This window comes from Salvelinus alpinus, chromosome 6 (genome assembly GCF_045679555.1).
Source record: "Salvelinus alpinus chromosome 6, SLU_Salpinus.1, whole genome shotgun sequence".
Classification (NCBI taxonomy): domain Eukaryota; kingdom Metazoa; phylum Chordata; class Actinopteri; order Salmoniformes; family Salmonidae; genus Salvelinus; species Salvelinus alpinus.
Window position 1 is genome coordinate 70273881 of NC_092091.1, and position 6000 is coordinate 70279880.

Here is a 6000-nt window from a genome sequence, read left to right on the forward strand (position 1 = left end):
TCCGCCTTTGCGGGATGCACGGGGGATATAGTCACTAGTGTAACCAGGAGGTGAGGCCTCATTTAACACAGTAAATTCATCAGGCTTAAGCCATGTTTCAGTCAGGCCAATCACATCAAGATTATGATCAGTGATTAGTGCATTGACTATAACTGCCTTGGAAGTGAGGGATCTAACATTAAGTAGCCCTATTTTGAGATGTGAGGTATCACAATCTCGTTCAATAATGGCAGGAATGGAGGTCTTTATTCCAGCGAGATTGCTAAGGCGAACACCGCCATACTTAGTTTTGCCCAACCTAGGTCAAGGCACAGACACGGTCTCAATGAGGATAGCTGAGCTGACTACACTGACTGTGCTAGTGGCAGACTCCACTAAGCTAGCAGGCTGGCTAACAGCCTTGCTGCCTGGCCTGCACCCTATTTCATTGTGGAGATAGGGGAGTTAGAGCCCTGTCTATGTTCGTAGATAAGATGAGAGCACCCCTCCAGCTAGGATGGAGTCCGTCACTCCTCAACAAGGCCAGGCTTGGTCCTGTTTGTGGGTGAGTCCCAGAAAGAGGGCCAATTATCTACAAATTCTATCTTTTGGGAGGGGCAGAAAACAGTTTTCAACCAGCGATTCAGTTGTGAGACTGCTGTAGAGCTCATCACTCCCCCTAACTGGGAGGGGGCCAGAGACAATTACTCGATGCCGACACATCATTCTAGCTGATTTACACGCTGAAGCTATGTTGCGCTTGGTGACCTCTGACTGTTTCATCCTAACATCGTTGGTGCCGACGTGGATAACAATATCCCTATACTCTCTACACTCGCCAGTTTTAGCTTTAGCCAGCACCATCTTCAGATTAGCCTTAACGTCGGTAGCCCTGCCCCCTGGTAAACAGTGTATGATCGCTGGATGATTCATTTTAAGTCTAATACTGCGGGTAATGGAGTCGCCAATGACTAGGGTTTTCAATTTGTCAGAGCTAATGGTGGGAGGCTTCGGCGTCTCAGACCCCGTAACGGGAGGAGTAGAGACCAGAGAAGGCTCCGCCTCTGACTCCGACTCGCTACTTAATGGGGAGAACCGGTTGAAAGTTTCTGTCGGCTGAATGAGCGACACCGGTTGAGCATTCCTACAGCATTTCCCTCCAGAAGCCATGAGAAAGTTGTCCGGCTGCGGGAACTGTGCGAGGGGATTTATACTACTATCTGTACTTACTGGTGGCACAGACGCTGTTTCATCCTTTCCTACACTGAAATTACCCTTGCCTAACGATTGCGTCTGAAGCTGGGCTTGCAGCACAGCTATCCTCGCCGTAAGGTGATCGTTCTCCTGTATATTATGAGTACAGCGACTGCAATAAGTAGGCATCATGTTAATGTTACTACTTAGCTTCGGCTGGTGGAGGTCCTGAAGAACCACGTCCAGATAAAGCGCCCCGGAGCGAAAAAGTTCAATGCAATAAAAAAAGTTGAGTGAGGGAAAAACTAAAAATATAAACGGTAATTAAAAAGTAAAATCCGTAAAGTTGTCAGGTAGCAAAGTAAAGTTAGCAACAAAACGCACAGCAGCACGTAAACAAGTCTGCAAGTAAGACATTAAGGTTAGTCAATCTGGAACATTTCAAGAACATTGAATGTTTCTTCCGGTGCAGTTGCAAAAACCATTAAGCGCTATGATGAAACTGGCTCTCATGAGGACCGCCACAGGAATGAAGAACCAGAGTTACCTCTGCTGCAGAGGATACGTTCATTAGAGTTACCAGTCTCAGAAACTGCAGCCCAAAGAAATGCTTCACAGAGTTCAAGTAACAGACACATCTCAAAATCAACTGTTCAGAGGAGACTGTGTGAATCAGGCCTTCATGGTTGAATTGCTGCAAAGAAACCACTAATATAGGACACCAATAAGAAGACTTGCTTGGGCCAAGAAACACAAGCAATGGATATTAGACCATTGGAAATCTGTCCTTTGGTCCGATGAGTCCAAATTTGAGATTTTTGGTTTCAACCGCCATTTCTTTGTGAGACGCAGAGTAGATGAACGGATGCATTTGTTCCCACCGTGAAGCATGTAGCAGGAGGTTTGATGATGTGGGGGTGCTTTGCTGGTGACACTGTCTGTGTTTTATTTAGAATTCAAGGCACACTTAACCAGCATGGCTACAACAGCATTCTGCAGCGATACACCAACCCATCTGTTTTGTGTTTTGTGGGACTATAATTTGTTTTTCAACAGTACAATGACCCAACACACCTCCAGGCTGTGTAAGGGCTATTTGACCAAGAAAGATAATGATGGAGTGCTGCATCAGATGACCTGGCCTCCACAATCACCTACCTCAACAGAATTGAGAAGGTTTGGGATGAGTTGGACCGCAGAGTGAATGAAAAGCAGCCAGCAAGTGCTCAGCATATGTGGGAACTCCTTCAAGACTGTTGGAAAAGCATTCCAGGTGAAGCTGGTTGAGAGAATGTCAAGAGTGTGCAAAGCTCTCATAAAGGCAGAAGGTGGCTACTTTGAAGAATCTCAAATATATTTTGATTTGTTTAGCACCTTTTTTTGGTTTCTGCATGATTCCGTATGTGTTTTCATAGTTTTTATGTCTACACTATTATTCTACAACGTAGAAAATATTACAATTAAGAGGAACCCTTGAATGAGTACATGTGCCCAAACTTTTGACTGGTACTGTAGATATGAAGAGAAAGCTGAATTCTATCTATCCATTGATGTAAATAAATCCTAATTCCCAGTTTGCCCACTAGATAGCGGTAAAGATCACATGACGTCTCCTGGAAAGTTGAAACTAGTTGCATCTGGTTTGGGTAGTGAGTCACTATGCCAAAATTGCTGAACAGATTTTCAAGCTTGACAAGTTAAAATGACCTTAGCAATCAGGGCTAATATCCCCCGTACCTTTGGTGACTTGACCTACATTGCATACTCTATGAGAATGTCCATAGTGCATGATTTATGGCCTTAATGGGGGGGGGGGGGGTCTTATGACATTTCCAGCAGCAAGATTTGAGTTTGATTTCTGAAAAGACATCGCTTATAGCTTTCAAATGATAAAAACACTTGCAGAACCTTCAAGAAGTTAAAAGTTAACTTGTGAAATTACGTAACAGTTTAGCTGAACAGCACTATACTGTAGTGTAAGAATCCACATCAGACATTCATACCCGTAGTGGTATGCAGGGATTTAAACACCTTTAAGGAGCTCACGGTATCACTACTGAATGCTAATAGACTTAATTAATTAATTATGATGTTGTTATAATCATAGCCTCGGGAAGTAGGGGTGCCGAGGGTGCTGCAGCACCACCTGAAAAATCAGAATAAAAATCACATATATTTATTATTAATTATTATTATATAACAAAAATCACAAAGTAGTGCACTGGGCCTTTAAAAGTCCTGTGTTAGCGGACCAATATAGCCGTCTGCAGCACGGGCAAACCAAAACAATCCCCCCCATGGAAGAAGAAAATCGCAGTACCCCCACCCCCAAACTACCCATTTCACCCATTTTATCATATTTGTGTGACTGGGTGGGTGTGGTTTGGTTGGGCCAAGGTTGGTATGTGTTTTGTGAAGGGAGAAGGGGTTGTATGCGCCACAGGTGGTTTGGTCTACTGTGGTTTGTATTTATGAAGTGCACATTTCTATTTTTTCTGTCAGTATTATTTTTCCTACATTGCATACTCTATGAGAATGTCCATAGTGCATTATTTATGGCCTTAATGGGGGGGGGGGGGGGTCTTCTGACCTTTCCAACAGCAAGATTTGAGTTTGATTTCTGAAAAGACATCGCTTATAGCTTTCAAATGATATCTCACTATCAATTTTCTAATTATTATAATTTTTTTGTGGGGGGGGGGGGTACTCCACAAACTCAACGGGCTCTGTACAGGGCCCAAAACAACTGCTCAGAGTTGACCTGGTTAACATGACCTTTATGAATTATGAAGCCTTTAAGTGCTATATGTGCTTGTTTTTTATTAACTAAATGCTTCATTATTCACACAGTGATGATAGCTGAAGATGATCACATAGAACAAAACGTATAAGATCTCCAAAGCCTGTGTTTACCACAGGACTTTTCTTTCTGAATTTATCCAAAACCCTATAAAACAAAAAACATTCATTTCCCCATAGGCTTTGGCCAACGAGCCATGGCATACAAAATAAGTATCTCATAAGAAGAGGTCTATGCCAATGCTAGCAAGCCTGCCTAGCTGTGCCTATCTCCATCATGTGTGGATAAGATGATGACTCCAGTAATAACTAAAAGTACAACAATATCCAGTATTGTTTTACCACAAGGAAAATTGCTATTTTCAGGCGCCAGCTAGCATGAGTTAACTGGCTATCTAGCTAGCATGAGCTAACTGCCTATACTTGAGTAGCCATCACAGTCAGAAAAGGTGAGGAACTCATGGAAATTTAATCGGAAATAGTTGCCTATTTCTAACTATTTTAGAATAGTGGTCATGATATTTTGTGTAGGTCAGTTAGAATTTCTAATCTATCTTTTTTCCCCTCCACTTCTGTCCAAGTAGACTTCCTTAACTTGATTTGAACGCACAAAAAAATATCCTCACTCTTCTCATTAACGGCAAATGATTGCATCTTATAATTCTATTTACCTGTTTTGTTTGTTATGAATAAGCGTTTGTCATCATATCCCGACTAGAAACTGTGCGTACGCATGGTCTAAAGCAGTGGTTCCCAAACTTTTTATAGTCCCCTTCAAACATTCAACCTCCAGCTGCGTACCCACTCTAGCACCAGGGTCAGCGCACTTCAAATGTTGTTTTTTGCCATCATTGTAAGCCTGCCACACACACACTATACCATACACTTATTAAATTAAGAATGAGTTTGAGTTGTCACAAACCGGCTCGTGGGAAGTGACAAAGAGCAATTATAGGACCAGGGCACAAATAATAATATAATAATAATCATTCATTTTGCTCTTTATTTAACCGTCTTACATATAAAACCTTATTTGTTCATCGAAAATTGTGAATAACTCACCACAGGTTAATGAGAAGGGTGTGCTTGAAAGGATGCACATAACTCTGCAATGTTGGGTTGTATTGGAGAGAGTCTCAGTCTTAAATAATTTTCCACACACAGTGTACAGTGTATACACAGCCTGTACTTAGTTTTCATGCTATGAGGGCCGAGAATCCACTCTCACATACAGTGGGGAGAACAAGTATTTGATATACTGCCGATTTTGCAGGTTTTCCTACTTACAAAGCATGTAGAGGTCTGTAATTCTTTATCATAGGTACACTTCAACTGTGAGAGACGGAATCTAAAACAAAAATCCAGAAAATCACATTGTATGATTTTTAAGTAATTCATTTGCATTTTATTGCATGACATAAGTATTTGATCACCTACCAACCAGGGTGTACCAGGGTGTTAGTAGGTGACGCAAGAACCCAGATTAAATAAAATACATTTAATGAAACAAAACCCGAAGATGTTAACATCATTCAGCTACTGTAGCTGCCTACCTGACACCAACAGGCAGCACCAGTTGCGCAACAATTAAAAATAGACACCAAAAGTAAAGTTCCTGGCGATCATAGCAATCTGACTCCCCCCTTCTGTCTGAACTTGGAATATTCCTGTTCTTTGGCCACTGACCCTCAACCTGGTTGTTCTGTTCTGCGTTGTGAACTATTCTAATAATTTGAAGTTTGTTGGAATAACCATTTTAACTCTACTACACACTGTAAACTGTGATGCACTGTGTCCATGATTGCACTTACCCAGAAGGTATTTTTAAATCAGTGATCTTGTATTGTCTTGTAGTATTCATTATGCATGACTAAACAGAGGTGGAGAAATTATTGATTTAAAGATTTCTTTAGCATCTCTTTCAATCATTTTCCATATTGTGGACATCAAGCATATTTTACACCCAATTGCTCACAGACATTTTAAGTGATATCTGCAATGAATCTGATTGGAGCAAGCAAGCTACCA